Raw genomic sequence first — 13,614 nt, 5'->3', positions numbered from 1 at the left:
TTCATATGTATATAAATGTAAATGAATATATAAATAACATAAAACCCTTCCTAGTAGATGCTTAGTAATGTCAGACACCAAATTCCCTGCCTGCATAAGATGTCTTTCTCTTCTTCAATCTGACATTTATTGGGTCATTATCAAGTTAGTTCAGACTAGTCTTGAACCGGCCTTACACGTACTATTTTTCAAAGTAACAGAACAATGATTAGGCAGAATCTAGCAGATCTCCTTGATGGTATCTCAGTCTGGCATCTGAAAACAGTCCTACAGGACGGCAGACTCCTGCAGGACAGCAAACTCTCTTACAGAAGCAGAATGATTATGGATGAAATCAAGTATCTGACCAAGATTTTTATATCACTTCTTTAGAAGCCATAGGGACTTGAGCCCAGGCAGCTTGCCTTGAAAGTAACTTGGTAGTAAAGACGAGATGTGGCTCGGCGATAGAGCACTTGTCCAGCCTGTATGCTGTGAAACATACTTTGTGATCAGTGTATAATTGTGTTGGTAACGTCTTTTTCTGTGATTGTTAAGACAGGATTGGTGGCACACGCCTTTAATTCCCAGCACTCAGGAGGTGGAGGCAGGCAGACTTCTGTGAGTTCAAGGCCAGTCTGGTCTAATAAGTGAGTTCCAGGACACCCAGGGCTACACAGAGAAACCCTGTCTTGAAAAAACAAAGTGAAACAAAAAGACAGGATCTCACTGCTCTCCCTGGATGGAACTTACTATCTAGACTAGGCTAGCCTGGAAATCACAGAAGTCTGCCAGCCTCTGCCTCCTAAGGATTAAAGGGTACAAAACCATGCCCAGCTTTCTTGCTTGCTTAAATATCTCTTTAAATTTTTTAATTTTATTTTACATATGTATTTCACACATGTATGTGTACCAGGTTGTTCCTGGTGTGTGGTGAAGTCAGAAGAAGGCACAGGGTTCCCTGGTTGTGAGTCGTTGTGTAGGTGCTAGGAACTGAACCTGAGGCCTCTGCTAAAGCTGCAAGTGTCCTTAACTGCTTGTCCATCTCTCCAGCCCCTTGGAACACTTCTGTAGAACACTTCTTGAAGGTGGCCACCCTTCACCCTTCTGTCAGCCATGATGACCGCCACGTGGTAAATCCATGGCGAAAGTTTATTTTCCCAAAAGAAAAGAACGTATTGTGTTTTATAGCTGTTGAGTCATCTAAGTAAGCACATTAGCAAACTTTCCCCGGATTTCATGAGACGGCTTCACTGGTAAAGGGCCCTGCTGCCGAGCCAGTGGATGGTGGAAGGAGAGAACTGAGTCCAACAAGTTGTCTTTTGACCTCCACTCGTAGGCAGTGGTACACCTGTGCTGTCTCCTTCCCCAGATATGTAAATCAGCATAATTAATTAAAAAACTACTTGACACGATGAAACCCGATGGCCTTTCCTTCTTCCTTTTGTATAGAAGGAGGATTTAGATATGAAGACAGGTGACAGGGCACTAAGGTTGTAGGAAACTGATCAAGGAACTCACCCTCTATTTAGGCTAGCCAGGAAGAGAAGTTTGTTGAGTATCCCACAAAAGGGCAAGAGACTGGGTAGGAACAAGAAGACTGTCTGGAACTTACCTTATTTTCTTTAAGAAATCATATATTTGAAATGTAAATGTTACAACTGCCATCTTTTCTAAGGCATAGACCATCTGATTTCATAAAGCCAAGTAATTTTTTAATTTAATTTTTAATTAGCATGAAATAACAGGTTTCTTATGGCATTTTCATACATTCTCAGTTCTGTTGATTCTCCCACAACCTGTTCCTCTCCTGTTTCCCTGTACACCCACCCCCCAGTTCATGTCTCTCCTTATACCCCTCTTCCCTAGCTTTCTCTCTTATCCTATGCATTCCATTGCTCTCCCCACCTCTCTACCCTTAAGGCATCTTTCCCTCCTCTCCAGGTCCTCTTTCCACATCCCTGACCTCTGCTCACGGTTCACTCCCCCATAAAGAGTACATGAAAGTTGGGAGCTAGGATATGCATATGAGAGAAAACACGCCAAGCAACCTAAGAAGCAAAAATCAGGGCAGTGGTGATTTCCACAGAATTTAGTTCAGTTTCTGGTGTCGTCTGTTACAGTGCAAAAAAGAACAATTCCAAGCATTTTACAAACACCTGCCCCGATACAACTAGCAGGGGTGAGTGTGGGTCTGCCGTACAGCCCACCCAGCTAGCAGGGGCAAGTGTGGGACTGCCGTACAGCCCACCCTGTGAAACTCTTCCTTCTTATTCCATTCGAACTGCTCAGGGTGGAAATTGCTCAGACTTCAGCCTCTCAGCCGTGTTACTTCTGGGAGACTCCCACAATGCATCAGAAAAGCACCTGTCCCCAGGTTCCCGTGAGAGGTGCAAACATTGCACTCACAAAGCCTCCAGAATTTGGGAAAACTGGAATTTAGCTCTCTCTAGAACAACCAGCATCTCCTAAGAGGCATTTGTTTGGTTAGTTTTTGTTTTTTCTTGAGAATGAAGGCTCCTTATGTAATTGAGGATGACTTTGAATTTCTGGTCTTCTTGCCTCCATGTCCCGCCACATTTAGCCTTAAAAGTCATTTTAAAAAATATGTATTATTAGATAATTTCATATATGGATACAATGTATTTAGGTCATATTCTTCCTGACTCTACCCTCCTCCGCCTCCTGGACCACATTCATCTTTCTCTCCACTTTGTGTTGTTTTACTTGTTTTTTAAAAAAATCTCACTGAGTGCAATTAATATTGCCTGTGTGTTCATTGGTGTGGGCCACCTACCAACAAGCCACTCTTATGGGCCATATGCTGAACAAAACGGACTCTTTCCCTCGGCATTCACCTGTAATATCTCCTTGGTTAGATGTGCGGTCTCACGAGGCCCTCTCCCACACTAGTTGGAAATGTTCGCTGGCTGGACAGCTCCAGCCAGCTGCTTTGAGTTCATGAATGCACTGCCGGCACTGTTTCACCAGATAACGCTTCTTTTGACATAGTCCTCTTTGACTCTGACTCTTACAGTCTGTCTGTCCCCTTCTGCAATATCCCCTGAGCCCTCGTGGGGTGTGTTGATAAAGGTATCACCTATTCTCTGAACTTTAAAAGGTATTTTTTGAAGCTAATAAGAGGTTTTCAAAAAAGCCCTTAAAACAATATTTAAGACTCAATCTTTTGTACAGGTTGGCCTGGAATTCGCTGTAAAATCCATGATAGTCTCAAACTCAGGATTCTCCTGCCTCTGCCTCTAAGTGTTAGGATTAGAGTTGTGCCCCATGACAGGTGGCTGTTTTCTTGAATCTATAAAAAAGAAAATATCCACTGCTAGGCACACTTTCAATCCTAGCGTTTGGGAGGCAGCCACAAGTAGATCCCTTTGAGGCTAGCCTGAAGTACATAGCAAGTTCCAGAAGCTAGAACTACTCAAGGAGACATCGTCTCCATAAGAAAAGGAAAGATGCCGGGCGATGGTGGCGCACGCCTTTAATCCCAGCACTCGGGAGGCAGAGGCAGGCGGATCTCTGTGAGTTCGAGACCAGCCTGGTCTACAGAGCTAGTTCCAGGACAGGCTCCAAAACCACAGAGAAACCCTGTCTCGAAAAACCAAAAAAAAAAAGAAAAGAAAAGAAAAGGAAAGATACCCAACGGTTGAAACAACTCACTTGGTAAAGTTTTTACCTAACATGTGCAAAGCATAAGCTAGCTTCCCTGCCTGGCATAGCATTACAAATCAGGCATAGTGGGACAAGCTGTGATTGTCACAGCATTCTGGAGGTGGAGGCAAGAGGATCAGAAGTTCAAGGTCATTCTCAGTCCATAGTGGGTGTGCTGATACCCTATTATACAAGAAACAGTGTCTCTAAAAGAAAAATGGGAGGGAGGAAAGAAGGGAAGGAAGAAGGGAGAGAGGAATCTATGAGAGTTTCCATAATACCTCCAAACACAAGAACAAGGGAAACGTGAGGTCTGACAACTGGGATGTAAACCCTGGACTCAGCTACTAACTTAGCATCATCCCTTCCTCAGCATCACTGGGCCGAGTGGAAAGGCGCTACCTGGAAGCCGCAGATTTGAAAGCAGACAAACAGGAGCTTGAGACCAGGCTGTGCCAACAATACTGGTCATGTGACCTGGAGGAAATTACTTAACTTCTTTAAGGCTCTGTGTCCTCATTTTGCAACACTGTGGTGAAAATCTAATAAGCAGCAGCTGTAGCAACCATGCTCTGGGAGGCCAGCAGGTGCAAACGAGTGCTGTCCACGCTGACTGTTCGACAGAGGGAGTTAACGGATATTCGCTCCTTTCCTCCCTCCACCCTCCTCACTTTCAGATCCAGCCAAAGGTTGCCTCCCTTTCTCCCCGTCAGTGTAGTTCCCAAAGGTGACCAAGGTTTATTTTTAGCCACAAAAATAAAAACAAAAATGAGTGAAAAGCCAAGAGGGAATATGCAGTGAAAATGGATTGAAATTTCAATTTCCTTCAAGGGAAAGTTTAATTGTTCTGTTAGATCAAATGTCCCATGTTGCTCAGTGAACAAAATTTCACTCTTTGACGTTGGAAAGGGTTTACTTAAGAGTATTGTGAAATGGTTTTAAGACAAAATAGTAAAGGCCCAGAGAAATGGTGCAGTGGGTAAAGTTGCTTTTCACCAAACCTGACAGCCTGAGTTTGGTCCTGGGAGTTCATATGGTGGAAGAGAATCAATTTCTGCAGGTTATCTTTTGATCTTCATGTGTGTGTGGAGAATGAATACATACAAATTTGCTTTTTTTGGTTTTTATTGTTGTTGCTGTTGCTATTTTGGGATTTTTTTTTGATTTGTTTTGTTTCTTTTTTTGGTTCAATGTAGTCCTGACTGTCCTGGAATTCACTCTATAGACCAGACTGGCCTCAAACTCAGAAATCCTCCTGCCTCATTCTCTCAGGTGCTGGGATTAAAGGCTTGCTCCACCATGCCTGGTTACATAAATGTTTTTAAAATTTTAAAAGAAAAGCAGCTATTATCAAACTGCTTCTCTAAATATTTTTTATGAAGACACTACAGATTAATAGTTGAGCACACAGATATAACCCAGACCAACTAAGGTTAAAGTCCAAACTGTCACTTCTTTTTCCTATGGGCTTGAGCAATTTGCTAATCAGTCTAAGCTGTAGCATACTCCTCCGTATCATGTTTTATAATCTCATGAGGCTGCTATTATTGCTATCATTTCACAGACAAGGAACGAAGTCATAGATGACAAAGGTAAGACTATCTAACACACTGCCAGGCACATATTAAAAGGCGAAAATACTGAGCTTAAGGAAATTCGTAGCCCCCTGTTTGCAGAGCAAGAGTACTGACTGTCACACCTTGCAGGCCTTGTGTGTGGAAAGATGAAGTCAGAATAACTTATTGTTTGTCAACTTCTGTGTGTCTGAAGAGCACAGCCAGAGTCCCACATAGCAGAGTCGTCGCTGTAGGTGCTCAGTAGATATTTGTCAATCAAATGAGTAGAGGCTATGGAGAACACACAGGAATCCTGTCCTGGATCTTCCCAGTCAGAAGCAGAGATAGTTCCCATACCTACCCGGTCTCTCTAAATTCCTTGGTACTTCCTTCTTCATCTGACAGCTTCAGGAAAGTCATTGCGGGGCCCGCCTTACTGAGAGGTAAGAAAAAACAAAAACCTCTTCACATCCCTTGAGCTGCCATCCCTGCAAATTTCAAAGTTCAAAAAGCCAGGCCATCCGCATCTAGTTGAAATGGTGGTAGACTGTTCAAAAAAAGTGTCAGTCACTGACACTGCTTGGGATGAGCAGTCTCACCGCAACGTTAGAAGAGAACATGAAGTCAGAATGAATTATTAACTAAACTTGGGAAAATACCGTATTTTTAACAGTCATGTTTTGATCTTAAGCAGAAATAGAAACTTGTGTTTAAAAGTTAATTTTCAGGGTCTGGAGAGATGGCTCAGCAGTTAAGAGGTTGTTCTTTCAGAGGACTTGGGTTTAATTCTCAGCATCAACATGGTGGCTCACAACCATCTGCAACTCTAGTTCCAGGGGCTCTAACACCCTCTTCTGGCCTCTAAGAGCACCAGACATAAAAAATGGTACACAATCATATATACAAGCAAAACGTTCATACACAGAATAATAAAACATAGTACATTTTTTTAGTAAAGGTTAATTTAGATTGTTCATGGTCAAGAAGTAAAACCAATCCCAAATGTCAGAGTCGATTAGAGAGTTATAATGATGCTACTCATATTTAAAACATTTCAAATAATCAATGGGAGAAAGGAGGAAAAACAGCAAAAACAAATTTTACTTGTAATATGCCATGATGGGTCAGGCAGTGATGGCACACCCTTTTAGTGTCAACACTCAGGAAGCAGAGGCAGGCAGATCTCTGAGTTTAAGGCCAGCCTGATCTACAGAGTGAGTTCCAGGACTGCCAGGCTACACAGAGAAACCTCATATCAATAAAACAAACAAGAAGCTGGGCAGTGGTGGCGCACGCCTTTAATCCCAGCACTTGGAAGGCAGAGCAGGAGGTTCTCTGTGAGTTTGAGGCTAGCCTGGTCTACAAGAGCTAGTTCCAGGACAGGTTCCAAAGTCACAGAGACACCCTGTCTGGAAAAACCAAAAGAAAAGAAAAGAAAAACAAACAAACAAAACAAAAAAAGAAAGAGAGAGGAACAAAGGAAAAGAAGGGGGAAGGGAGAGAGGGGAAAGGAAGGAAGGAAGGAAGGAAGGAAGGAAGGAAGGAAGGAAGGAAGGAAGGAAGGAAGGAAGGAAGGAAGGAAGGGAAAGAAAAGCTACAATGTAACTTAACACTTGTATGCCAGTAATGAATAAATTTGTTTTAAGTGAAAGTATACATTGCATTCACTGTGACTCCTGCAACAAGAGCAAATCATCTAAAGATTTAGGATTTGGTTTAGAGACAGACAATTCAAGGCTAGAATGCTAACATTCTTTTAAGACTTATGTATAGTTTATGTGTATGTGTGTTTTACCTGCATATCTGTCTGTTCACCATATGCATGTTTGGTGTGTGCATGGAGGGGCCATGTGGGTGCTGGGAATCCAACCTAGGTCTTCTGCAAGAACAGTCAGTGTTCTTAAGCAATGAGCTAACTCTTCAGCCATGAGAATGCTAACACTCTAATCTATTCCATTACTGGTACATGAGATTGAGCAGGTGACACACAAAACTATGTATTGACACACACTCGCATACCTATGGTTCTAGGGCTGATTAGATGGTTGCTATAAATTACTTGTCACAATAATGCATGTGTTCAGTAAATAATTATTTTTTTATTTTATTTATTTATTTTTGTGTGTGTGTGGCTGGAGAGACAGCCATGGGTGCTGGGAACCAAACTCTTATATTTTTGATTGTGAGACCAGCCTTTAACGGCTGAGGAGTAAAAAATTTTATGACCAGATAAAGGTGGCAGAACTTAGAAGTCACACCTCTTGACAATAGTTTTTTGAATCCAAGAGTTCCAGATGATCCAATAAAATCAGAATGTTATTGGTATGTTTTATTGTATGTTTACAACAAATTGTTTAAAAGGCAACTAGTATTGAATTGGAGAACGAATAATTTAGAATTAGGAAAACATAAGCCCCAAATCCTGATCTGAACACTTTTAGGTATGTGAACTTGAACTAATAGTGATTTATTGTTTTTGAGACTTGGGCTTCCTGTCTGAAAATAAATCCTGAGATTTTTTTTTTAAAAACAGTGTTTATAAATTATTGGCATCCTCTTAAAAACAATAGTGGGTCCTTTAGTCTCCGGCTTTGTAACAATCCTGCACTGGTAAAAGGGCTCTAAGTTGAGGGGCCCGACTTCTTGTCAGGTAGGTTGCAGAGGTCCCAACACCTCCCCAGCACACACACCGGATGCCTGCTGCTGTGCTCTGGGAGGTTCTCTCCAGGGTCCACCAGCAGGAACCTTCTGCCGTCTTCCATCCTGATCCCTCATCTCACTTGTGCTCTCTTGACTGACAGAAGATTTCCCTCGAATACAGAGTTTAGGAACTTGAAGAAGAGTGGACTAAAGAAAACAATCCTGCTAAGCATTTTGTTGTTGGAAGATACTGCGCTTCTACCTCACCTCAAGCAGATAATCGACTTGTTTCACAACAGCCGCTCACAGCAGCGCTGAGATATACAGAGAAAACGTTGGAATTATTCGAGGATTGGCCCAACCCCCTGACATTTAATTAATGTGTGGTCTTCCATTGATTGCTACTTCTCTTGAATTATGGATGCTACTTGAAGCCAACCAAAGTCATTAATACAGAAACGCCTTTTCTTTTACTTCTTTCCTTTCTTTTCCTCCCCCAAGCCTGAGTCCTCAATTTATTTCATTTTGTAATCTCAAAAGAAAGATGAATTAATATTGTGAGGGTGGGGGAAACGGTGTTTGGTGAAAAGTGAAGTTGTGAAAACCTATAAAGATGGAAATGTAAGTCCACAAGGAATGGGCAGTTCACATACCAATTCACAAAGCAACATGGGCTGTGCTCAAGTTGGCTTCCACCCTTGTTGGGCAGGTTGTATTTGGCATCATGTATGCTGTTGGTAGAAGCTCCATAATTACCCATAAGACGTCATGTAAGAAGGCCATTTTACTTCTCCCATAGAAAGCTCTATATGGAAGAGAAATGACCTTCAATATACTTTCAAGAATCTGCCAAGACCAGTCAGTAATGCTGCAATGCCCTGAGGTGCCCCACAGTGCTAAGCAGTCTGTGGATTTGAGAGCCCTGGGTACCCTGTGATGACTTGCCTTTTTTTGAAACTCAGGGATGCAAACAGCCATGGGTCAGCTGAGGCCGTGTCTCTATCCTGCCACTGTGCTCCTAACTTGGAGTGATGACATCATTCTACAGAGTTTTCTTATTCTTCCTATAGTTGTGATTTTTCTCTTGTACTTGGGGTTCCCATGGTCCAGTAAGTGGCCAAAGAGCTGTAAGGAGATGTACAGGGTGGCTGTGCTATTGCTAATGCTGGCAGGACCAGCTTACGGTGACAGCAGTGGTAGTTACCTCTCCACACCCAGTAGGAATGCTCTGTCAGGGCCTTCGTGAGTGACATTCTGAAAGTTCCAGAGGTTCACCTTGGACTTATCTCTGCAGCTGAGTGATGCCTGAAATACTGCTGGCTGTCTTTGAAGTCAAGGTCGCATATAACTGCCTGTGGGCAGTCTCTCTGGGCTGTGTCTGGCAGACTGTGCCATCTTGGACCACACTATAAACATGGTACAACAAACAGCTGCAGTGGCTGCATGGTGTTGGTTCAGTTTTCAGGAGACTCTGGCTACTGGTCTCTAATTCCTCGGGTACACGCCACACCTCTAGGACTAAATAGTCTAAAGTATTGAAGTAATATTTGCCAATACAACATTGGCCAATCCCAACCAAGAAATGAATGGTATCTGTGTCTGCACTTTTCAGTGTCAGAAAGCCTGGAATTCCAGCCCATGGTTCACCTGTGCATCGTCTTCCCTGCTATGAAAGATGGCCTCCCTCATCATGTGACTTTTCCTGGAGAGACTGAAAAGAGACCACAGGCTATTTCACCCAAGTCTAGCTTGGTGAACCCATGAGTTTATGGGCTTCTTTACAGGGCCACGGCTGACTCACAGACAGCTACATCCCTAAAAAGCGTCTTCCGGGGATGGGTGATGAACGCTCCAGCTTTGGAGCCTCCTCCCTAACTGGCAGACAGCTCAGCTGACCTGAGAGTCTGCACTGCCCAGCGATTGTTTACCACTAATATATAGCCCCAGGGGAGGGGCCTTGTGAGACCTGTAACTCTCTGAGCTTCCTGAGTCTTCAAAGTTTTGAGAGTCCTGTGGGCCTCCTTTGTCCCTCCAGGAAGGAAGCTTTCAATTTGAAGGAAATCAATACAGAGTGGCGCTAACGTATGCTCATGTAAGAGGTGATGCATCCATTTGGAGCCTCTTTTCAGTGCCTGCTTACCTCCACAGCTGTGGACAACATCTGCAGACGCTCCTTCTGAGCTTCAGAACCACACTTGCAGCTCCCGATTGGGTTCCATGGCCTGAGTCATGCTGTCGTCCCCCCCCAACACCTCCAGAGGTCATCTAGTCCCCCTCTTCTTGTGATTTCCAACACTGCCTTCATCAGGGCACCTAGTGCCAAGGCCTGAGTCCAGCACACAGTGGCTCCCACACCACACTTAACAGCTGTCTTAGAGTAATTACGTTCAGACTCATTATAAGTTCCCGGCAGGACATCCCCAAAGTATCTAGTTGGGGCCAGGTGTTGTAACATTCACCATTGATCCTAGCGCCCCTGCAGGTCTATGAGCTTGAGGCCAGCCTGGTCTACATATTGAGTCCCAGGCCAACCAGGGCTACATGGTGAGACCCTGTCTGGAAAAACAAAACAAACAACCAAGTTGATTACTCCATTTATACCGTGTTTCTCATCTCTTCATGCGTTATTGGTAACTTCTCTTCTTTGGGAAGTCGACATTTCCTGCTCTTTTTCCCTTTCCAACTGTTGGCAATCCTACACAGGAACAATATCACTTTTATGTAGAGCTGTTTTTAATAATAATTTAAAGTATTAGCCGGGCAATGGTGGCGCACGCCTTTAATCCCAGCACTCGGGAGGCAGAGGCAGGCGGATCTCTGTGAGTTCGAGACCAGCCTGGTCTACAGAGCTAGTTCCAGGACAGGCTCCAAAGCCACAGAGAAACCCTGTCTTGAAAAACCAAAAAAAAAAAATAATAATAATAATAATTTAAAGTATTAACAGAGGCCTAATCATCCCTCTGACGCTTTTCCCAGTTGTAAACCTATAATTTTCTAGGAATCTCAGAAGAAACCCCATTTACAGTGAAAAAAAAAATTTCACCCCCTCGCGAAGACTTTGTGACAGGATTTTTACCTCTTCTGACTGAAATCCTTTCAGAGGCACTGCCACAGCCATCCCATAAGCCATTGCTCAACAGACATTCCATAATCCATTGCTTTTGAAGATGAGGAAAAAGCCTGGCGGTGGTGGCGCACGCCTTTAATCCCAGCACTTGGGGAGGCAGAGGCGGGCAGATCTCTGTGAGTTCAAGGTCAACCCGGTCTACAAGGGCTAGTTCCAGGACTGGCTCCAAAGCAGCACAGAGAAACCCTGTCTCAAATAAATAAATAAATAAATAAATATGAGGAAAAGAGCCAGGGTGGCGCACACCTTTAGTCCCAGCACTCAGGAGGTAGAGGCAGGAGGATCTCTGTGATTTCAAGGACAGCCTGGTCTACAAAGAGAGTTCCAGAACAGACAGAGCCATTACACAGAGAAATCCTGCCTCAAAAACAAAACAAAAAGATGGGGGAAAGAGGAGAAGTGTTTTTTATCTCTTTCATATATAATTTGAAAGTCACTAAAATTTTATACATGGATAATGCTAAGATAATCAAACATGGCTGTCTTTGAGAAGCCCACATCCTCTCTCTTTCTAATAATCTCCACACTTAAATAGGCATTTAAAAATCTCTTCTCAGTAAACTTTACCTCTACTCCACACTGGCTTACCCTGAAATCCTTCTCATGGCAAAGAAGATCCCTGGTCTGGAGCTTGAGAGATGGCTCAGTGAGTAAGAGCTGGTACTGCCCTGGCAGGGAATCCAAGTTTGACACCCAGCACCTACATTGGGCAGCTCATGATTGCTCCAGGGTTCTGATGCTTCTGATCTCCTTGGGCACACAGACACGGGAACAGGCACATGTGAACATGCTTGTGTGCATGCACGCGTGCACACACATGCACACACATAACTACTACTACTATTAATACTAATAATAATGGTAATAAATCTGAGAGAGGAGAGAGAGCAAGCGAGCATGTGAGCACGAGTCCTGGTTTTCAGTAACTAGAGGTCACTGAATAGCATTCCTTGGGCCACTACCAGCCGTTGCCAGGGCAGCAGTTCCGCTCGCTGCTGCTGACTGCACCAAAGGTTTTTCATTGTTTATATGAAATTCAAATGCAGCTGAGCGTCTGTGTTTGTTTTGGCAACTCCAGTCACAGGGTCTCACCCTAAGTACTAACTTGGACGCGGAGCTGGGAGGTCATCATTTACCAGAATTATGCCTTTTAAGGCTCTGTGTTCATTAATTGATTCATCCCCAAGCATTCCTGAGGAGAAAGACAGAAGCCTTTTCTCCCATCCGACACAAGCTTTGGCTCGGAGTCCTGTACTAGGGAAGAAGCAGCATGGCCCCGGGGTTCTGGCTTGATGTTGAGTGTCCTTCATCTGTCCAGGTCCAGGGCTTCGCTCTCTCCTCTTAACTCAGGGACAGATTGCAGACATCCCCTTGAAACCAGAGCATCGGATGCTATCCTTAGGTTTCCTCATTCCTGTCATGTCCTTCTTAATGTCAGTCTGTCCTTGGAAGGCCCCTCCAGCTGCCACGGAAACAGAAGCCTTACATACTCTGCAAACAACCTCTTTCTTTGGTCTGCCCCTTAGCGCAGAAGGTTGTAAAGCCTAGATTTGTTCTTGCGGCAGATCTTCCATATTTTCCTTACAGGAACATCTCTTGGACCTGCCTCCTCCCGTCCATTCTCCAGCCAGCTGTGCCAACTAAATCTGTCATCATCTGGGGCCTGGATTGCAGCATCCTGGTCCTTCCAGATCCTTGCATTTGTGCAATGCCTATCAAACCTATGGTTATGCAGCATTCTTTTCCCAACTGGGATTTTTCTGTGAACCAGTTGCAATGAAGCTGCATTTCCTGTTGGACAAACCAATGCTAGCTTCGTGGCCCCACTCTCAAGGCCCCAGAGCGCATCTTCTTTCTCCTGCCTGACTGCCTATCACAAACCCATGTTCTCAAATTTCCATGGGAGTCTCCGAACCTCCTTGCTGCTTCTATCTGCATAGGCCTGTCATCACATCTGCCTTGAATACCCCAACCACTTCCCTCTTCTGGGAACCCCCAGCCTTCCTCTTCGAAATCCAGTCAGTAGATGAGATAATCGCCAATCTTGGGATGGAGCAGCTTTGTCCAAGGGAAGATCTCAAAAGAAAAACGAAAGAAAATTCCAGGAGGTTGGCTTAGTAAGAGTGAAAAACTTCGTATCAAACTACAATATAAACAAAACAAATGGATGAAGAAAAGTACAGCATGCAATAGGTAAAGTTAATATTCATTTTAAAATGTATTACATTTGCTTTGTGTGTGTGTGAGTATGTATGCATGTGTAAGAGAGAAAGACAAAGAGAGAGACACTGTGTGTGTGTGTGTGTGCGTGTGTGTGTGTGTGTGTGTGTGTAGGTCAGAAGACAGCTGTCAGGGGTGGCTGTCTCCTTTCACTGTGTACATTCCAGGGATTGAACTTAAGTTCCCAAGCATGGTCACAAGCTTCCTTACCTGCTTAGCCATCTCTCTGGCACCAAAATTAAAATTTTTATTAATACAATTTGTAAATTAATAAAAAAAGGATATCTCAAAAGAAAATGATGATCAGAGATACTTCTTAGAGGAGACTGCACCCATGCTCTGGGCTATGTCTTTCTTTATCTTATTCCGTATATGTGAAGTGTATGTTAAAGTAGCTTGGATGGTGGCTAGACAGAAGGCTCCGTG

Source organism: Chionomys nivalis, chromosome 23 (genome assembly GCF_950005125.1).
Source record: "Chionomys nivalis chromosome 23, mChiNiv1.1, whole genome shotgun sequence".
In the NCBI taxonomy this organism is placed as follows: Eukaryota; Metazoa; Chordata; class Mammalia; order Rodentia; family Cricetidae; genus Chionomys; species Chionomys nivalis.
The sequence above is the reverse complement of the archived record's forward strand: the minus strand, read 5'-3'. Positions refer to the sequence as shown.